This window comes from Macaca mulatta, chromosome 7 (genome assembly GCF_049350105.2).
Source record: "Macaca mulatta isolate MMU2019108-1 chromosome 7, T2T-MMU8v2.0, whole genome shotgun sequence".
Classification (NCBI taxonomy): domain Eukaryota; kingdom Metazoa; phylum Chordata; class Mammalia; order Primates; family Cercopithecidae; genus Macaca; species Macaca mulatta.
In genome coordinates this window covers 19,894,560-19,916,347 of record NC_133412.1, presented here as the reverse complement: position 1 = coordinate 19,916,347, position 21,788 = coordinate 19,894,560, and the positions used below count along the sequence as shown (strand labels likewise).

At 45.2% G+C, this 21,788-nt stretch overlaps 2 protein-coding genes across 20 annotated transcripts in view; one reads left to right on the top strand and one right to left on the bottom strand.

Annotated features, from left to right (window-relative positions):
- SNAP23 (synaptosome associated protein 23) overlaps positions 1-15,101 on the bottom strand; it is a 38,593-nt gene extending 23,492 nt beyond the window's left edge. For 4 of the 10 annotated variants that reach the window (XM_077938102.1, XM_077938107.1, XM_077938101.1 and 1 more), the window contains exons 1-2: positions 15,013-15,101; positions 9,753-9,877 (exon numbers count right to left, since the gene is read on the bottom strand). The gene's annotated coding sequence lies outside the window, so the exon portion shown is untranslated. 10 annotated transcript variants of the gene reach the window in all.
- Positions 15,102-20,016: 4,915 nt separating this feature from the next.
- ZNF106 (zinc finger protein 106) overlaps positions 20,017-21,788 on the top strand; it is an 81,950-nt gene continuing 80,178 nt past the window's right edge. For all 10 annotated transcript variants that reach the window (XM_077939162.1, XM_028850784.2, XM_077939161.1 and 7 more), the window contains exon 1: positions 20,017-20,160. The gene's annotated coding sequence lies outside the window, so the exon portion shown is untranslated. The remainder of the gene's footprint in view (positions 20,161-21,788) is intronic.

Here is a 21,788-nt window from a genome sequence, read left to right as displayed (position 1 = left end):
AGAGGCCAGCTTGATCAACATGGTAAATCCCCCTCTCTACTAAAAATACAAAAATTAGCCGAAGGTGGTGGTAAGCACCTGTAATCCCAGCTACTTGGGAGGCTGAGGCAGGAGAATTGCTTGAACCTGGGAGGCGGAGGTTGCAGTGAGCCGAGATCGCGCCACTGCGCCACCGCACTCCAGCCTGGGCAACAGAGTGAGGCTCTGTCTCAAAAAAAAAATAAAAAAGCCGGGCGCGGTGGCTCAAGCCTGTAATCCCAGCACTTTGGGAGGCCGAGACGGGCGGATCACGAGGTCAGGAGTTCGAGACCATCCTGGCTAACACGGTGAAACCCCGTCTCTACTAAAAAATACAAAAAACTAGCCGGGTGAGGTGGCGGGCGCCTGTAGTCCCGGCTACTCGGGAGGCTGAGGCAGGAGAATGGCGTAAAAACCCGGGAGGCAGAGCTTGCAGTGAGCTGAGATCCGGCCACTGCACTCCAGCCTGGGCGACACAGCGAGACTCCGTCTCAAAAAAAAAAAAAAAAAAAAAAAAAAAAAGATTTTGAGCCTTGATTAAAGCTATTAGTGCTCATGAAAGAAAGAATTTTAAGTTCCAAATTTAGGTTTCTATCTTGCTTGCCACAGAATGTGGTTCAGGCAGGTTTCCACACAAAAGATATAATCAAGACATAAAGATATCATTCATTAGATATAAGCGTTAAAGGAACCATGTATTTTATTAATTTGCTAATTGTTTGAGTCTTAAGCTTTATCATACATACACATGTCCACGCTACTGTTCTTTTGTCACTCTTTCCTATTTACAACTACAGAAAGAAAATGGAGATTATTTTTTGTACCCTCTCACCTCCACATTTTTGCACACCTTTCCTTTCTATAATACCCCACATCTGCCCAGGTAGCCTTATGCTTCTCCATCACTTCCTTGTTTTTTTGTTGTTGTTGTTGAGACGGAGTCTCGCTTTGTCGCCCAGGCTGGAGTGCAGTGGCCGGATCTCAGCTCACTGCAAGCTCCGCCTCCCGGGTTTACGCCATTCTCCTGCCTCAGCCTCCCGAGTAGCTGGGACTACAGGCGCCCGCCACCTCGCCCGGCTAGTTTTTTGTATTTTTTAGTAGAGACGGGATTTCACTGGGTTAGCCAGGATGGTCTCGATCTCCTGACCTCGTGATCCGCCCGTCTCGGCCTCCCAAAGTGCTGGGATTACAGGCTTGAGCCACAGCGCCCCGCCTTTCCATCACTTCCTAAAGCCCCAACCGAGATACCTCTCCAAACCCTGCCCTTCCCAGGCAGTAATGCTCTGAAGTTATCTATTCCTGTCATGTATAACTCCTCAATGCCCGACAGAGAAAAAAATATGAAAAATAATATACGCTAATCCATTAGTGCCTGGAAAAGGCACCCTTAGTGAGGTTTTCAGATATAGTATCCTGTGGGTCGGGTGACATTCTGGGGTAAGAAAGCCCAAATACCACAAATTATGTAATTTTGTAATTCTATTCCTAGAGGTGATTATTGCAATTACAAGTCAGTCTTTGCTAGCTTCCTAGGGGAAAAAAAAAAAGCAAAACTACAGAGTTACGGGTGAATGTACTCCTGACCTCTGTTCTGCCTTCTTTAAAATAAAAAAGAAAGCGAAAGCAGATGTAACTGGGGATGAATAACGTGAAGAATCACCCCGACAATGCAATGAGCTCAGTCTGAAGGACACACTCTTTCTGTGTGAACTCGAAGTTCTACTTAATATTTTTTTCTTCCCTGACCAGACAACACGCAAGACAAGTAACAGATATCTATAAAGATCTCCCAAGTTTGGCATGCTGACGTCAGGATGCAGGTGCCTAAGATTACTCTGGATTCTTGAGGGTTTTGAGCACAAGATTATAGTATGGTCGTCCCTCAGAGGGTTGGATTCAGGACTGCCTGTGGATACCAGTTGGCCCTTAGGAACCTGCAGATATAAAACTGTATATCCATCTGTAGACGAGAGTTTTGCATGCATGAATATCGTATTTTCTTTTCTTTTTTTTTTTTTTTTTTTTTTTTTTTGAGGCAAGGCCTCACTCTGTCACCCAGGTTGGAGAGCAGTGGTGCAATCAGGTTCACTATAGCCTTGCCCTCCTGGGCTCACCAATCCTCCCATTTAGCCCCCTAAATAACTGGGACTGCAGGTGCATGCACTATGCCAGGCTAATTTTTAAGCTGTTTTATAGAGAACGGGTCTCACTATGTTATCCGGGCTGGTCTCAAACTTTTGGGCTCAAGCAATCCTCCCACCTCGGCCTCCCAAAGTCCTGGAATTATAGGGAGAAGCTACTGTACCTAGCTGAATACCGTATTTTCTATCTGCATTTGGTTGTAGATGTGGACCCTGCTGATACGGAGGGCTGACTGTATGTACTGAAAAACAAAATTTACCTATAAGTGAATCCATGCAGTTAAAGCCATGTTGTTCAAGGGTCGACTGTGTATGAAAGTAAGAGAGTCAAAGTAGAATTGTAAGGGGAAGGACAAAGAGAGAAAAGGAATAATACTCTTTAAGTTCTTATTGGCCTTTGTAAGTTTGCTCAGATGGGTCAGAGAGAATGTAACCTAGAATTAGCTACATAGCCCCCTCCCAGCTATTTAGGGGGCTAAATGGGAGGATTGCTCGAGCCCGGGAAGGCAAGGCTGCAGTGAACCTGACTGCACCACTGCTCTCCAACCTGGGTGACAGAGTGAGGCCTTGCCTCAAAAAAAAAAAAAAAAAAAAGAAAAAAGAAAAGAAAATACAGTATTCACGCATGCAAAATAGCTACATAGTTACATAGCCTTACTCATATTTATCATTCTCTGCAGCCATTTTCCTCACGGAATCAGGAAAAGGTTACCCAGAATATTAGAGAAAAGAGAACTGGTGGGGTGGGGTAAAAAATAAAACATCAGCTGACACAAAGATGCCATTAAATGTACTTTTCTCAGATTTAATCTAATCTATTAAATACTTGTGTCATTTTTCCAGTGCTGCTGGGAACTTACACTATGCTAACTGTGTGCCCTTGAGAGGAAAATGCAAGATTTGTCTCAGTGCTTTCACACCCTATTTCTCAGGCTATGGCTCACTTGGGCTTACTCAAAGACTCCTAATTTGACCTTTTTCTTTTCTAATTTAAAACTAGGCAGGGAAAGAAGTTCACAGAGTACCTCTTAGGCATCAGATACCCTACTAAGTATTTATCTACATCATTATCTCCATTATACTATTTTACAGATGAAGAAACTAAGGCTCAGTTTAAGTAACTTACCTAAGACGACTGAGTTAGTAAAGAGCAGATTAATTATTCAAGTCGGGATCTACTTGCAAATTAAGTATAGTTCATGGTCTGATAAAGAGTCTTTCTGGAGCTGGGAGTTGTGGCACACGTCTGTAATCCCAGTACTTTGGGAGGCCAAGGCAGGAGGTCTGCTTGAGGCCAGGAGTTCAAGACCAGCCTGGGCAACACAGTGAGACCTGGTCTCTACAAATAATCAAAAAATTAGCTGGGCATGGGAGTGCATGCCTGTAGTCCCAGCTACTCAGGAGGCTGAGGCACAAGAATCACTTGAACCTGGGAGGCAGAGGGTGCAGTGAGCTGAGATGGCACTGGGTGACAGAGCAAGACCCTGTTTCCAAAAAAAGAGTCTTTCTGTTGACTGTATCCACCGCCCCCTTAACAAACAACAGATGATATGAGAACTGCTGAATATTAGAAAATAGGCCAAGCAACCCTGTATGATGGTTCATTTCAAAATTTCAGATGCTTTCTGTAAGACCCCGAGATTTCATCTCGTCTATAGACTCAAATAAGACAATTAAATTGAAGGAGAAATAGAAAGACCAGAGTAATCATGGTTTTCAACTGTCTTCTAGTATTTCAGAAGCTAAAAATAATCTACATTAATTTAGAAAATGGAAAGAAGTCTATTGGTCAGGCGCAGTGGCTCACGCCTGTAACTCTGACACTTTTGAGGGTTGAGGTAGGAAAACGGCTTGAGGCTAGTTTGAGACCAGCCTAGGCAACACAACAAGACTCTGTCTCCACAAAAAGTAACAACAAAAATAGCCAGGTGTGGTGATCAGTGCCTGCAGTCCCAGCTACTTGGGAGGCTGAGTTAGGAGGTTCACTTGAGCCTGGGAGTTCAGGGCTGCAGTGAGCCATGATCCCCACTACACTCCAGCCTGCCTGACAGAGCAAGACCCCAAAGAAAAAAAAAATGGGCTCAGCACAGTGGCTCATGCCTGTAATCCCAGCACTTTGGGAAGCCGAGGTGGGTGGATCACAAGGTCAGGAGTTCGAGACCAGCCTTGCCAATATGGTGAAACCCCATCTCTACTAAAAATAGAAAAATTAGCTGGGTGTGATGGTGGGCGCCTATAGTCCCAGCTACTCGGGACGCTGAGGCAGGAGAATTGTTTGAACCCAGGAGAGAGGTAGAGGTTGCAGTGAGCCAAGATCGTGCCACTGCACTCCAGCCTGGGCGACAAGAGCGAAACTGTCTTTTTTAAAAAAAAAAAAAAAGAAATAAAGAAAAGAAAAGAAAAGAGAAAGACGGAGGGAGGGAAGAAGACAACAAGAAAGCAAGCAAGAGGCCAGGTGTGGTGGCTCACACCTGTAGTCCCAGCACTCTGGGAGGCCGAGGTGGGCGGATCGCCTGAGGTCAGGAGTTCGAGACCAGCCTGGCCAACATGGTGAAACCCCGTAAGTACTAAAAATACAAAAACTAGCCAGGTGTGGTGATGCATGCCTGTAATCCCAGCTACTCAGCAGGCTGAGACAGGAGAGTTGCTTGAACCTGAGAGGCAAAGGTTGCAGTGAGCCGAGATCACTGTACTTCAGCCTGGGCAACAGCAAGACTGTCTCAGGGGGAAAAAAAAAAAAAAAAGGCAAGCAGAAAGGAAATAAAAGAAAAAAGAAGAAAAGAAGAAAGGAAAAGTAAATAAGCTTCTTGGAAAGAAATACACAGAAAAAAGGCCCTGGAATTCAAATAAGGCCTTGGAAGATCCATGTGGCTTCATTTATAAAACTGGAAAGCTACTCGAGAAGTAATGAAGAAAGAGCACTTTAAATCACCATCAGGCCAGGTGCAGGTGGCTCACGCTTGTAATTCCAGCACTGTGGGAGGCAGAGGTGGGTGGATCACTTGAGGCCAGTAGTTCAAGACCAGACTGACCAATATGGTGAAACCCCATCTCTACTAAAAAGAAAATATAAAAATTAGCCCAGTGCGGTAGTGCATGTCTCTGGCTTGAGCCTGGGAGGCGGAGGCTGGGCAACAGAGCAAGACTGTCTAAAAAAAAAAAAAAAAAAAAATCACCATCAATTTCACAGGGTCCTGCAAAGAATGATTTTATAAGATAAGTATTTTTATACAGGTAAACAAGGATTTTACAGCTAAAATATTCTACCAAATTAGTTTCCTGACTTATTTCTTCTCTGAAAATTAATCACAATAAAGCTCAATGAGTTACACTCAAAGGGTTTATTATTGTACTTTTAAGTTCAGCATTCTCTTTGGCTTATTTTGATAGAAGTCTACTTCCATGGTAACCAATGCATCTGCAACGAGAGGAAACTTCTGTTTACAGCAGATAGCATAGTGGGTGAGTGGGAACTCCAGAATTCAAATTCCAGCCTCAGAATGTATTTGTTGTGTGACCCCAAGGAAATTACCTAACCCCACTAAATTCAGTTTCTGTATTTGTAAAACAGGAATAACATTCTATTTCATAGTTTTGGTTTTTTTGTGAAGATTAAAAAGAGATGATCTATGCAAAGTACTTAGTACAATGCCTTGCACATGGCCAGTGTTCAATGTTAGCCATTATTTTAATACTTTTACTGAAGTGGAAATAAACAGTACGCAAAACAAAAGGAAAGTAGCAATGTTGAATATGAGTCACATTTACGTAAATGTAACTGAAAATAATAGCTACTAAATATTAACAGTTCCATCTGCAAGGCTAAATTTGAATATTAAAGTTGATGATACTATATAGGCTATATATATCTTTTTTTTTTTTTGAGACAGAGTCTCAATTTGTATTTTTTTTTTTTTTGAGATGGAGTCTCACTCTGTTGCCCAGGCTGGAGTGCAGTGGTGTGATCTTGGTTCACTGCAACCTCTGCCCCCGTGTTCAAGTGATTCTCCTGCCTCAGCCTCCCAAGTAGCTGGGATTACAGGTGCCCACTACCACACCCGGCCTTTTTTTTAATCACTACTATTATTGTAGAGGCAGGGTCTCACTATGTTGCCCAGGCTGGTCTCAAACTCCTGGGCTCAAGTGATGCTCCTGGCTCAGCCTCCCTAAGTGCTGGGATTACATTAATGAGCCACTTTGCCTGGCATGGGTCTCATTTATGTTAAGGATAGCTTCCTCCTTTTACTTCTTCTCTCAGCTTTCCTTTCTATCTCCTTCTACACAAACAACTTTAACCATTTTTATATATAGGCCCCAAAACTATGCAAATATACATACATATATTGTTTTTTTTCTTTTTAAAAATTCTTTTCTTTTTACCATACAAAGTCTATAACTCAAATGCAAATATACTAAGAACACCACAGAATCATAACTACTAAACAGCCTGGTTTCAGGCTGGGCACAGTGGCTCACATTTGTAATCCCAGCACTTTGGGAGGCCGAGGCGGGCGGATCACCTGAGGTCAGGAGTTTGAGACCAGACTGGCCAACATGGAGAAACTCTGTCTCCACTAAAAAATACCAAAGGCCAGGTGCGGTGGCTCACGCCTGTAATCCTAGCATTTTGGGAGGCTAAGGAGGGCGGATCACTTGAGGTCACGGGTTTGAGACCAGCCTGGCCAACATGGTGAAACCCCGTCTCTACTAAAAATACAAAAATTAGCCAGGTATGGTGGCATGCACCTGTAATCCCAGCTACTTGGGAGGCTGAGGCAGGAAAATCACTTGAACTCAGTAGGCAGAGGTTGCAGTGAGTCGAGATTGTGCCACTGTACTCCAGCCTGGGCAACAGAGTGAGACTCCTTCTCAAAAAAAAAACAAAAAAAAACCCCAAAAAATTAGCCAGGTGTGGTGGTGGGCACCTGTAATCCCAGCTACTCAGGAGGCTAAGGCAGGAGAATCGCTTGAACCGGAGAGGCAGAGGTTGCGGTAAGCCGAGATCACACCACTGCACTCCAGCCTCAGCGACAGAGTAAGACTCCATCTTAAAAAATAACAACAACAAAAAACAAAACAAAAAAATCAGCCTGGTTTCAAAGTACACTGAAGCACATGATTCAAGACAGAAATCATATTAACAAGTGGGAAAGTCCCACTAAAAATCAGGAACCAAAAAGAAAACCAAAATTACATTTTCAGGCCTATAGTCCCAGCTACTCAGGAGGCTGAGGCAGGAGGATCACCTGAGCCCAGGAGTTTAAATGTAACCTGGGCAACATAGCAAAACCCTGACTCTAATTACACACACACACAAAAAAAAAACACGACACTTCAGTTTTACAGAAGCACCTCTGGTAACTTAATTGCTTGATATCCAATGCCTGGTCTTCAAGTCCCTGTCAAATTTGGAACTTCCACAATTCTCCTCTAAGTGACCCAGGAGTAATACTGAGGAGGTAGATGTAGTTTTGATTGTAATCAGTTATATTAACCCTATCTATGAGAATGGTTGTGTGAACAGAAAGGGGATGTTCTATGTGAAAGATAAGAACAGGACTCAAGAGCCAACCCAGGAAGAGACAATATGGCAGGCATAAGTGTGGTCTCTGCCAGGGAGATACCAAGTATGGGGTGAGATTAATTGGCAGGGATTCACCCTGCCTGAATGAAATATTCAGCGAAACCATCCACATAGTTTAGCTCTGATTAAGTTCACTTAGATGCTTTATGTATGTACGTACATGTGTACGTATGCATAGATAGGGTGTCTTACTATGTTGCCCAGGCTGCTCTTGAACTCCTGGCCTCAAACAATCCTTCTGTCTTGGACTCCCCAAATGCCAGAAGGCATGAGACACCACACCCAGACACTTAGATGCTTTCTGGTTAGTTTTTCAAATATTCTGATATGAAGAGTCAGAAGCTACAGATAGAGAACATAAGCACTCATGTCCCTGGAAAAGGATACCCCCAGCAGAACATTAAAAGAGTAGCACTCTTGGCCGGGCGCGGTGGCTCAAGCCTGTAATCCCAGCACTTTGGAAGGCCGAGACGGGCGGATCACAAGGTCAGGAGATCGAGACCATCCTGGCTAACACGGTGAAACCCCGTCTCTACTAAAAAATACAAAAAACTAGCCGGGCGAGGTGGCGGGCGCCTGTAGTCCCAGCTACTCGGGAGGCTGAGGCAGGAGAATGGCGCAAACCCGGGAGGCGGAGCTTGCAGCGAGCTGAGATCCGGCCACTGCACTCCAGCCTGGGCAACAGCGCGAGACTCCGTCTCAAAAAAAAAAAAAAAAGAGTAGCATTCTTGCTTATACAAAAGACAACATAGTATAGTGGTTATGTGCCCAATATCTGAAGGCATAATAGTTTCAAATCCTGACTACTGTTTACTTAACTTTTCTGTGCTTCAGTTTCCTCATTAAATAGAATAATAATGCTTACTTTAAGTGTTGTTACATGGATTGAGCTAATTCATGCACAGTATTTAAAGCAGTGCCTGGCACATAGTGCTCAATAAAACTATTATAACTTTTCATAATAATTATTAAATATCTCTCATGATTTTGGCCAGGCATGGTAGCTCATGCTTATAATTTCAGCACATTAGGAGGCCAAGGCAAAAAGATTGCTTAAAGCCAGGAGTTCGAGACCAGCCCGGGTAATTAAGCAAGTCCCCCACCTCTACACCTCCACATGAAAAAAAAAAAAAAAAAAATCAGCCAGGCCTGGTGGTTTGCACCTGTAGTCCCAGCTACTCAGGAGGCTGAAGCAGGGGGATCACTTGAGCTCAGCAGTTTGAGACTGCAGTGAGCTATGATCATGCCACTGGACTCCTTGGTGACACAGCAAGACCGTCTTAAAAAACAAACAAAAAACACTAACACCCTGATTCTCACTTGTGTGGGTCAAAATCCAAGTATGATCAAGTCCAAAAAATTATGGTTTTAAATTAAATTATCAAAAAAAGTCACAATGTAAGGATTCAGTGGTCAGGCAGGAATATAATGTGTGTGTGTGTGTGTGTGTGTGTGTGTGTGTGTGTGTGTGTGTGTGTATGGAGGGCAGGGGATGGCTTTCAAGGCAGACAGAACACATATTGTGAAGAGCTCTGTATACTATACCAAGAAGTTTGAAATTCATTTTGCTATGCTGCCTAGGTTGGTCTTGAACTCCTGACCTCAACTGACGCTCCCACCTCAGCCTCCCAAGTATCTGGGACTACAGACAAACCACCACAACTGGCTTGAGTTTTATAAGTATAGAAAGGCCATCTAAAGTAATTTCAATTTCCAAAACACTGTCAAAATAAATTTAAACAAACTTTACATCTAAGTTACAGAACTTACAGAAAACAAGAAAAGAGAATTCTGGAAAAACATAGGAATCAGTGATTTAAATATCTTAATAGCAATACAACCTAAATTGAAACCCAAACCAAAATGTCAGTGAATCTAAATGAATACAAATGGGCTTCTTCTACTCCTAATATTTAAAAAGACACAGTACATGCTGTTTCCTGGCTCCATAATCCACTTCCTCCAATTGTTGGAGGCACTGGATCCGTCTGTTTCAAGTTTCTACCTACCACAGCAAAGAAAAGAGTAGTCCTGGCCGGGTGAGGTGGCTCACTTTGGGAGGCCGAGGTGGGCGGATCATCTGAGGTCAGGAGATTGAGACCAGCCAGGCTAAAATGGTGAAACCTCGTTTCTCCTAAAAACACAAAAAATTAGCCAGGCATGGTGGCGCATGCCTGTAATCCCAGCTACTCAGGAGGCTGAGGCAGGAGAATCACTTGAACCCAGGAGGTGGAGGTTGCGGTGAGCCGAGATCACACCATTGCACTCCGGCTTGGGCAACAAGAGCAAAACTACGTCTCAAAAAAAAAAAAAGGGCCGGGCGCGGTGGCTCAAGCCTGTAATCCCAGCACTTTGGGAGGCCGAGACGGGCGGATCACGAGGTCAGGAGATCGAGACCATCCTGGCTAACACGGTGAAACCCTGTCTCTACTAAAAAGTACAAAAAACTAGCCGGGCGAGGTGGCGGGCGCCTGTAGTTCCAGCTAGTCAGGAGGCTGAGGCAAGAGAATGGCGTAAACCCAGGAGGCGGAGCTTGCAGTGAGCTGAGATCTGGCCACTGCACCCCAGCCTGGGGGACAGAGCCAGACTCCGTCTCAAAAAAAAAAAAAAAAAAAAAAGAAAAGAGCAGTCCTTGTCATCTGCCCCTCCGTCAACCTACAGATCTGGAAACAAACTATAGTAATGGAATAAAAAGTTCAGCACCCTTGGAGATAAGCAACATTATATATTATCATGCTAATACATACTTAATGTGGAGTACAAACATAGCTCAAAAACAGATGTCCAGAGTGTTGCAGATAAAGGAACCAAATTGTGGGGGCAGGGGGGAGCCTGAATTCAGAAAAAAAAAAAAAAAAGGCAGCTGATTTCACAAAAACATCAAAGAGCAAACATCCTCTTTTTCCTTTTTGCTATTCTGATCTACAGCAGCCTTGACCTCCCAGTCTGAAGTGATTCTCCACCTCAGCCTTCCGAGTAGCTGGGACCACAGGCACCGGGCACTAGGCCCAGCTATTTTTTTTTTTTTTTTTTTTTTTTTAAATTTTGTAGAGACAGTCTTGGCATGTTGTCCAGGCTGGTCTCAAACTCCCGGGCTCAAGCAATCCTCCTGCCTCAGCCTCCCAAAGTGCAGGATTACAGGTATGAGCCACCGCCTGGTTGTAATCTACTTTCATCTGGTGGAACCAGTTAACTTTGCTAGAATTGTGTTATGATAATGAACATCATCATAGAGATCACAAAATTTTCAAGTCCATAAACTTTAGTTCAATCTTCATTTTAAAAATGAGCTGATTAGGCCCAAAGCAGTATTCTCCGAAGTGCAGAGCAAGAATATGATTTTAACTGTTATATACAGAAGAGTTATATATTTAATAGTTATGTATTTATTATAATGGATACTAAAAAAGGTATAAAATACATAAAAACCATGATTTCACAGATTATCACTTTGGAAGTGGGCAATGTTTTTTTAAAAAAACTCATTAAACATGAAGTAAAATAATAGTACTCTAAACAGCAAAAACTATGATGGTGGTATGACTCATAGGTGAAGATTCCACAGCTGTCCCATGAGTACAGGCCTGTTTTTGTTTACTTTCTTTGTGATTCTAGGTTGTGTTCTGAATGATGTGATCTTAGGCTGGGCGTGGTGGCTCACGCCTATAATCCCAGCACTTTAGGAGGCAGAAGTGAGCGGGATCACCTGAGGTCGGGAGTTCGAGACCAGCCTGACCAACCTACTCTCTACTAAAAATACAAAATTAGCCAGGTGTGGTGGCATATGCCTGTAATCCCAGCTACTCGGGAGGCTGAGGCAGAAGAATCACTTGAAGCCGGGAGGCAGAGATTGAGGTGACCCGAGATCGTGCCATTGCACTCCAGCCTGGGCAATAAGAGCAAAACTCCGTCTCAAAACAAAAAAAAAAGAAAAGATGTGACCTTTAGTTAAGTGAGCTTGTGTAGTGTATCTAAGTTCATATAAGAAACAAACATCAAGATATATATAGGAATTCCACTGTTTATATGAAATGGTATAATATTGTTAGGAAAATAATGGCACAGTAAGTCATCCTTATGCTGGAACTATAACAACACCAACTTTCTAGTGCATAAACACATACTACAAGCACCTAAAGAAAAACCTACCAAGACAAATATTCAAACTGCAGGCTAAGTTACATGATCACTTAAATTACTTTCACATGACCTGTCAAAGGAGTATGGCAATGTAAGGTGTTTCTCTTATTTGCTAATATTTCTTTATTTTCCTGAGATCACTCAGTGATCTCAGTGAGTTGAGACCACTGAATAATTTATGAAGCAATTTAAGCCAGCTGCATAAATTTGCATAAGTAACAAGGAGTTGAATGTTAATCACAAAAACAATGGGAAAAATGTATCCAGGGCATGTCAGAGATCTTCATAGTAGCCCCTCCTATCACAGGACCTGAGGCCTAGGAAGAAAAAATGGTTTCGTGGGCAGCCTCAGGACTTGGGGCCCTGAGTCCCAGCTGCTCCAGCTCATGGCTAAAAGGGACCAAGGTACAGCTTGGGCTGTTGCTTCAGAGGCTGCAAGCCCCAAAACCTTGGTAGCTTGCACGTGATGCTGGGGCTGCAGGTGCACAGAAGTCAAGAATTGAGGTTTGGGAACCTCTGTCTAGATTTCAGAAGATGTATGGAAATCCCTGGATGTCCAGGCCAAAGTCTGCTGCAGGGGAAGAGACCTCAAGGAGAACCTCTGCTAGGGTGTTGCAGAAAGGAAACATGGGGTTGGAGCCCCCCCAGAGTCCCCACTGGGGCACTGCCTAGTGGAGCTGTGAGAAGATGGCCACCATCCTCCAGACTCCAGAATGGCAGGTCTACAAACAGCTTGCACCATACACCTGGAAAAGCCGCAGGCACTGAATGCCAGCCCAGGAGAGCAGCCTCTGGGCCTGAACCCTGCAAAGCCACAGGGTCGGAACTGCTCAAGCCCTTGGGAGCCCACTCTTTGCATCAGCATGCCCTGGATGTGAGACATGGAGTCAAAGGAGATTAAAATAAGCTTTAAGATGGAATGACTGTCCCACTGGATTTTGGACTTGTATAGGGCCAGTAACCCCTTTGTTTTGTCCAATTTCTCCCATTTGGAATGGGAGCATTTACCAATGCCTATTCCCCCATAGCATCTTAGAAGTAACTAACTTGCTTTTGATTTTACAGGCTCCTAGGCAAAAGGGACTTGCCTTGTCTCAGATGAGACTTTGGACTTGGACTTTTGGGTTAATACTGGAATGAGTTAAGACTTTGGAGGCCTGTTGGGAAGGCATGATTGTGTTTTGAACTGTGAGGACATGAGATTAGAAAAGCGCCAGGGGAGCCGGGAGTGGTGGCTCACGTCTGTAATCCCAGAACCTTGGGAGGACGAGGCGGGTGGATCATGAGGTCAGGAGTTCAAGACCAGCCTGGCCAATATAGTGAAATCCCGTCTCTACTAAAAAATACAAAAATTAGCCAGGTGCGGTGGCTCACGCCTGTAATCCCAGCACTTTGGGAGGTGGAAGCCAGTGGATAACCTGAGGTCGGGAGTTCAAGACCAGCCTGGCCAACATGGCCAAACCCCATCTCTACTAAAAATACAAAAATTAGCCAGGTGTGGTGGCAGGCGCCTGTAATCCCAGCTACTTGGGAGGCTGATGCAGGAGAACTGCTTGACCCTGGGAGATGGAGGTTGCAGTGAGCGGAGATCATGCCACTGCACTCCAATCTGAGCAACAGAGCAAGACCCCATCTCAAAAAAAAAAAAAAAAAAAAAAAAGGCAGGTTTGGTGGAATGCATCTGTAGTCTCTATTCAGGAGGGTGAGGCAGGAGGATGGCTGAAGTGTTGGAGGTTGTAGTGAGCCGACATAGCGCCACTGCGCTCCAGCCTGGGTGACTCTGTCTCAAAAACAAAAAAAAAAAAAAGAAAGAAAGAAAGAAAGAAAGGGGCCAGGGGCAGAATGATATGGTTTGGCTACCCATAACCTCATCTCGAATCTGGTGGGAGGTGATTAAATTATGGAGGTGGTTTCCCCCATGCTGTTCTCATGATACTGGTTTTATAAGGGGCTCTTTCCCCTTCACTCTGTCTCTCCTGCCATCTTGTGAAGAAGGTACTTGGCTTCTCCTTTGCCTTCCACCACGATTATAAGTTTCTTGAGGCCTCCCCAGCCATGCAGAACTGAGAGTCAATTAAACGTCTTTCCTTTATCAATTACCCAGTCTCAGGTATTTCTTTTTCTTTTTCTTTTGGAGATGGAGTCTGACTCTGCCTCCCAGGCTGGAGCACAGTGGCATGATCTCAGTTGACTGCAAACTCTGCTTCCCAGGTTCAGGGAATTCTCCTGCCTCAGCCTCCGGAGTAGCTGGGATTACAAGCATATGCCACCATGCCTGGCTAATTTTTGTATTTTTAGTAGAGATGGGAGTTCATCATGTTGGCCAGGCTGGTCTCGAACTCCTGATCTCAAGTGATCTTCCCACCTGGGCCTCCCAAAGTGCTGGGATTACAGGCATGAGCCACCAAGCCCGGCCTCGGGTACTTCTTTATAGCAGTGTGAGATCGGACTAATACAGACTCCATTCCAGGAGATGACAAATAGCAAAAGGCAAAGTGATACTCCCTTCTTGACTTTTTTTCTCCCCTACTTTTATGTCTTTACGTTTTCTCCTACCATCAACTGCCTTTCCTAACATTGTGGTGACTAATGATTAAAGAAGAAAAAAAGGACGAGATGAAACTGCACTTTACAGTACTTTTTCCCCCCACCACTACAATCCCGAATTGTGGAATTCATTCTTTTCCTGATCCTCTAATTTGTGCCGCGAGGTAAGGCTGAACCTTTCTACAGAGAAAGTGCTATCCAATACCAGGAACCTGAGAGTCCTTCCTCAAGCCATTATCTCAGAGCTATCTGGTCACCGTGGTCACCAGACATGCAGTCTATTAATGTCAACCACAGCAACACAGTGGGGGTGAGGGACGGGAGGTGATCTCTGTTTAATTTCGAGGAAGGGTCCAGAGAATCACCATCCAGCCACCTTCCTCCACTGGCCCCTCGATGTTCTCACGGCACCTCCCGTCCTCGCTCCGGGCCCATTTGCCCAGTAAGGGCCAGAGCGCCCCCTCCTCCGCTTAAGCCCGACCCCACCAACTTTTCAACCAATACGATATACTCTTTCTTCTCAGGACATACTCTCCGACTTCATCCCGGTCAGCTCCCTCCGTCCCACTCCTGGAGACTCACCAAGCGGGTAAGGCCACTCCTCTCCAGCCGCAGCTCGGACACCCCAACACCGGACCTGGCGCGGCGCCCTAGTCGCGCCTGCGCGCGCCGAGCCCGCGCGCCTGCGCACATCCCGTGCGCCGAGGACACGGACACACCCTTGCAGCTGGAGCCAATCACGGTGCTGGGGGTTTAAATGTCCCTGCCACGCAGGCGGAGAGTCTGGGAATTCACCAGTTAACCGGATAGATTCCGGTCATGCCCGAAGCTGGGAGGTGTTCATGCAATAAACATTTACTGAGGGCAAACCGTGTGCCAGGCAGTGTGCTGGATGAACGATGAAGAAAAGAAAGCGAATAGAATGCTTTCCCTGCCCTTCAGCGTCTTTCAATATGTCTAGACTAAGATATAGATATGTAAACAAATTTATAGTGAATAGAATACAGTGCATAGCACATAGAAAATCTGAGGCGCCTTTGGCTGATAATGAACAAAGCGTTTTATTCTTAGGGGTGTCTGGAAGGGTTCCCGGAGGAAGTGACTTGAGTCCTGAAGGATAAGTAGGAGTTCCCCCGGAAATCCGGCAGAGAAAGAGCTAGAGTTTTCCAGGCTCTGGGAAACAGCTTATGTCGAGAACAGCATAACGCCTTCTGGAAATTTCTAGTAGTTCATCCTTGTAAGAGGCTTAGTGCTAATCGTACATCCCAGAGTGTAGAGGGAAGAAAGCTTTAGAAGGCCGACAATCGCTAGATTTTGGAAGGCCTTGGAATTTTAGACCACTTTGTACTATGGGCACTGAAAACTATTGAAGAGTTTTAAGCAGATGGATGATTATTGTAAACTATTTGCTGCAGGAACCCTTCCATGCACCTCTAAGAATAAAACAAACTGCTGGAAATCAAGAAAATAAAGTGCTTCACCAGGCACAGTGGCTCACACCTGTAATCAATCCCAGCACTTTGGGAGGCTGAAGCGGGCAGATCACGAGGTCAGGAGTTTGAGACCAGCCTAGCAAAAATAGAGAAACCCCCGTCTCTACTAAAAATACAAAATATGGCCGGGCGTGGTGGCTCACGCCTGTAATCCCAGCACTTTGGGAGGCCGAGGCGGGCGGATCGCGAGGTCAGGAGATCGAGACCATCCTGCTTAACACGGTGAAACCCCGTCTCTACTAAAAATACAAAAAAATTAGCCGGGCGTGGTGGCGTGGTGGCGGGCGCCTGTAGTCACAGCTACTCGGGAGGCTGAGGCAGGAGAATGGCCTGAACCCAGGAGGCGGAGCTTGCAGTGAGCCGAGCTCGAGCCACTGCACTCCAGCCTGGGCGATAGAGCAAGACTCTGTCTCAAAAAAAAAAAAAATATATATATATATATATATATATATATAAATTTTGTATTTTTATATTTTGTATGTTTATATTTTTATATTTTAAATTAGCCGGGTGTGGTGGCAGACGCCTGTAATTCCAGCTAGTCGGGAGGCTGAGGCAGGAGAATCGCCTGAACCCAGGAGGCGGAGGTTGCAGTGGGCCAAGATCACGCATTGCACTCCAGCCTGGGCAACAAGAGCAAAACTCCGTCTGCCCCCCACCCCCGACAAAAAAAAAAAAAAAAAAGAAAAAATAGCTGGGTGTGGTGGCAGGCGCCTGTAATCCCAGCTACGTTACTATCATAATGTCTATCACTGTCTGGCGACAGTGCCAGACTCCCTCTCAAAACACACAAAAAAAACAAACAAAAAAACAGTGCTTCAAGGAGGAAATAGTCTGTCGGTTCCTAAGGGATCAAGGAAGATGAAGCCTGAGAAATGTTTTTTTTAAATTTCATAACACAGAGGTCACTGATTATGTCAGTGAAAGCTGTTTGGTGGAATGCTGGGGTTGAAAAAAACAACTTATTAGTTTGGAGACGGGGGAGATGTAGAGATGGGGACAAGTTGTAGAATGCTTTTGGAAAGTTTGGCCTTGACAGGGAGGAAGGAGGGAGAATGATGAAGGATCAAGATTTTTTGTTATTGGTTTTTTGTTTTTGTTTTTTTTTGTTAGAATTAAGACAGGAGAAACTTGAGTATGGTAGGGAAGATTCAACTGAGGAAAAAAAACGGTTGAATAAAGGAAGAGAAGGGACAGTCAGTAGGCAAAGATGGTGAAAGGGTAAGAATAGAGGCAGTTTAGAGGCAATTCAAAACACTGGTGAGAGGAATGGTTTTGGAAGAGAGGAGGGAGGGGAGAAAGAGAGATAGAGGAGATATCTCCCCAGTTATGACAGGAAGTATGTTTCTGTATGTTTAGTAACAGGAAGTTAAAAGTTCTCATTTGCTAACTTGTTTTCTCTGTGAAGTTGGAGATGGGGTCATCTTCCGATAGAAAAGGAAGTGGTATTGGGAGTTTAAAGGAAAGTTGAGAAGATTGGGAATATTGTAGAAAGTAATACAACAAGTTGACAGAAAAATGTTGTAGGACTGATAAGCAATACTGAGGTCCTTTTTAATATGGGCAAAAATGAATTCACCATTTTCTGCCCTCCTGTGTAATTTTCTCAAGCAGCAGTCACTTTTTGAGGGCAGAGGTGGAGAAAATGTACAGTTGAGTTAATTAGTTCATTTAGGGTTGTGATGGTCATTGATATAATTCCGTGGTTCTCAACCAGGGATGATTTTGTCCTCCAGGGGATATTTGGCAATGTCTGGAGACGCTTTATTGTGATGACAGGGAAACAGGGGTGGGTACTGCTAGCATCGTGTCCAGCAGTGGTGTTAAACACACACACAGACACACACACACACATATTATATATATATATATGTATATATATAAAAAACAGAGAGAGTGAGAGAGAGAGAGGTCTTACTCTGTTGCCCAGGGTGGAGTGCAATGGTGTGATGTCAGCTCACTGCAACCTCTACCTCTGCAGCTCAAATCCTCCCACCTCAGCCTGCCGAGTAGCTGGGACTACAGGTGTGCACCACCACTGCCCGCTAATTTTTGCATTTTTTGTAGAGACAGGGTTTCACCATGTCACCTAGCCTGGTCTCAAACTCCTGGACTCAAGCGATCTGCCTTCCTTGACCTCCCAAAGTTCTAGGATTACATGTGTGAGCCACCACTCCCAATCTGCTGCTAAACATCTTACAATGCACAGGATACCCCTGACAAAAAAGTTTACGTTCCAAAATGTCAGTAACCCCAAAGTTGAGAAACCCTAATCTAGCGTTACCTTGGCACTCACCAATATCTGACTGTAGTCTTCTACAGGCTTTTCCTGGAAGGATGGCCCAGAGTTTATAGGGTAAAATAGTTCTTCCATTGCATGCCTTTGAAGGTGAATAGAATGAGCAGTGTGCCACAGCTCTTGAGTGTTTCAAGGACTTGTGATGTCACAAACACGGAACTGGAAATTTCCTAAAGCTCTAGAACAAATCTGGATTTACATAGAAAAGATGAATACAGCCGCTTCCTTTTTTTTTTTTTTTTTTTTTTTTTGAGAGGGAGTCTGGCTCTGTCGCTAGGTTGGAGTGCAGTGGCTCGATCTCGGCTCACTGCAACCTCGCACTCCCGGATTCAAGCGATTCTCCTTCCTCAGTCTCCCGAGTAACTGGGACTACAGGCACGCACCACTACGCTCTGCTAAATTTTGTATTTTTAGTAGAGAAGGGGTTTCACCATGTTGACCAGGATGATCTTGATCTCCAGACCTCACGATCCACCCGCCTCAGCCTCCCAAAGTGCTGGGATTACAGGCGTGAGCCACCGCGCCCCGTCGCTGCTTACTTTCATTTGAGGCATTGAAGGTCTTGTTAAACACAGATGTTATAATCTCAATAATATAGGAGGAACACTTCACATAATTATCACCCTTAATGTCATTTCATTTATCTGACTAGTCTTAGTCACTAAAATTAGGTTTCTGAGGGAATGGGTATGGGCTACATTTAATAATAAATATAGCCGGCCAGCGTGGTGGCTCACACCTGTAATTCCAGCACTTAGGGAAGCCGAGGTGGGTGGATCATTTGCGATCAGGAGTTTGAGACCTGCCTGGCCAATATGGCGAAACTCCATCCCTACTAAAAATACAAAAATCTGTTGGGCGTGGTGGTGCACATCTGTAATTCCAGCTACTTGGGAGGCTGAGGCTGAAGTATCGTTTGAACCCAGAAGACGGAGGTTGCAGTGAACCAAGATAACGGCTCTGCACTACAGCCCGAACGAGAGCAAGACTCCGTCTCAAAATACATACATACATACATAAATAATAATAATAAATGTAGGCTGGACGCAGTAGCTGACACCTTCAATCCCAGCACTTTGGAAGGCTGAGGCAGGCCGATCACTTGAGCCCAGGAGTTTGAGACCAGCCTGGGCAACATGGTGAAACCCCGTCTCTACTTTAAAAATATTATAAATACCTTAGGCATGAGTAAGAATAAAATCAGTATTATGGAATGTCTGCTCTGTGATAGGCAGCATTAATGGATAAACACTTGACCTATGTTATTTAATCGTAGCAACACCCTGTGAGATAACATTATCCTAATTTTAATTCAAGAACCTGAGATTCCAAGAACTGTAGTTTACCCAAAGTCACAAATTATTAGTAGCTAGTTCAAGATCTGAAACTCAGGTCTGTCTGTTCTAAAGCTCTTGCACCTTCCATTAAACTTCAGTAAGTTTTACAAGGAAGGAGTGATTTCAAAATTTAGCCCGAACAGTTGCCACTGACTAAAGGAAATGGCGGGACACCAAGGAAGAGAGCAGGAGCTAGAGGGAGGCGGGGAAAGAACAAGGAGAAACAAGGAGAATGAAAAAGGGACCAGGGAGGCTGTTCATAGCGTCCGACGCTGCGTACTGACTCTCGGGCAAGCTGGCCTGCCTTTGTTCTTCCTCCATTCTTTTTGAGAAAAACCTCTTCCTGTGTGTCCGTTGTTCACTCTCGTGTTCGAATAAAGCTAGATTATTGAAAACGGCGGACCGCAAAGGAAAAAAAAAAAAAGAGCGTGACGGCCTCGGTGTGCGCCTGCGCGCTGGCGGCGGCTGTGGCGGGGCCCGGCGGGGAGCGGGTCCGGAGCAGGCTCCCGGACCCAAAACTGAAGGGGGCGTCTGGGGCGTCAGGGAGCTCCCTCGCCTGGCCCACGACGGCCTGATGGAGTAAGCGGGGTTGGCTGTGAATGTGAGTATCGACGGGCCGGCCTGCGTTGAGGGTATCGGAGCCCAAGGGTCCTGGTGGTCTGTCCCTCAGGCAGGTTGTGGGGCTGCGAGACACCGCCGGGTTTCTACTCCTGCAGGCTGCGGCGCGGGGGCGAGCTGGTGGTCCGCTCTCCCAGAGCCGGCGCGGGTTTATGGGCAGGCGGTGCTGCTGGCTTCGGGGTACGGATTTTCGCGGGGGCGTTCCAGCTCTGCTCCCAGCCGCAGAAGGAAACGTGGCTCCAAAGCCTTGACCTTTAGGGGAAGCCGCTGACCTGCTTCGATCCCCAGGTGGGCAGGGAGTCCAAAGATCCTGGTCCTTAAAGCCCGTAGGTCTCAGGCCAGGAACACATTTCAGCCTCTCGCGACTGACAACCTCCGTTCTTTTTCCTCCTTTCGTTTCTCTCCTTGTGGGATGCGTCTTAATAATAACAACTAGTAACAGCTTACTGTGTCCGTTTAATATTTAGTCCGAATCTCGGTGTATAATTGTAGAGAGGAAACGCTTTACACCCTCTTCCCCTTTCAATTTGTTGTGTAATCATTTTTGGGAGTAAGATTAAGCCATCTTATTGAGAAGTTTGAGATATCCATGGCTTTTAGCGACTTGAGACTGTCATCCTAGGTAAGCGAAGTTCTCTTACCTAGCAAATAAGTGCTGTATCCACCATAATGGTTTATATCCAATTTATTCAAACCACAAATAACTTTTTTTTGGAGACAAAGTTTCGCTCTTGTTGCCCAGGCTGGAGTGCAGTGGCGCGATCTCGGCTCACTGCAACCTCCGCCTCCTGGATTCAAGGGATTCTCCTGCCTCAGCCTCCCCAGTAGCTGGGATTACAGGCGCCCGCCACCATACCTGGCTAATTTTTTGTATTTTTATTTATTTATTATTATTATTATTATTATTATTTTAGGACGGTGTTTCACTCTTTCCCCCAGGCTGGAGTGCAGTGGCGGGATCTTGGCCCACTGCAACCTCCGCCCTCCAGTTTCAAGAGATTCTCCTGCCTCAGCCTCCCGAGTAGCTGGGATTACAGGCATGCACCACCACCGCGCCCAGCTAATTTTTGTATTTTTAGTGGAGACGGGGTTTCACCACGTTGTCCAGGCTAGTCTCGAACTCCTGACCTTAGATGATCCACCCGCCTCGGCCTCTGAAAGTGCTGGGTTTACAGGCGTGAGCCACCGCGCCCTGCCCACAAATAACTTTTGAATACTTACTAAGCGCTTAGGACTGTTGTAAATACCATGGGAAATCTTAAAATTTGTTTTAAGCCCCATTCTCAAGTTTGGTCGTGAATGAAATAATGAAAGACAATATTCAGATGCAACTAGAATTTATTTAGTATCTACCACACATTTGCCAAATACCGCGCCATGCCTAGAGTTAACTCTTGAGTCTAGAAGATGGTAGGAGCCCTTTAATTAGAAATACTAGATGGTTTTTGAGAAGAACTTAAAAATGGCCTGGAAGGGGCCAGGCGCAATGACTCACACCTGTAATCCCAGCACTTTGGGAGGCTGAGGCGGGCGGATCACATTAGGTCAGGAGTTTGAGACCGGCCTGACCAACATGGAGAAACCCCGTCTCTACTAGAAATACAAAAGTAG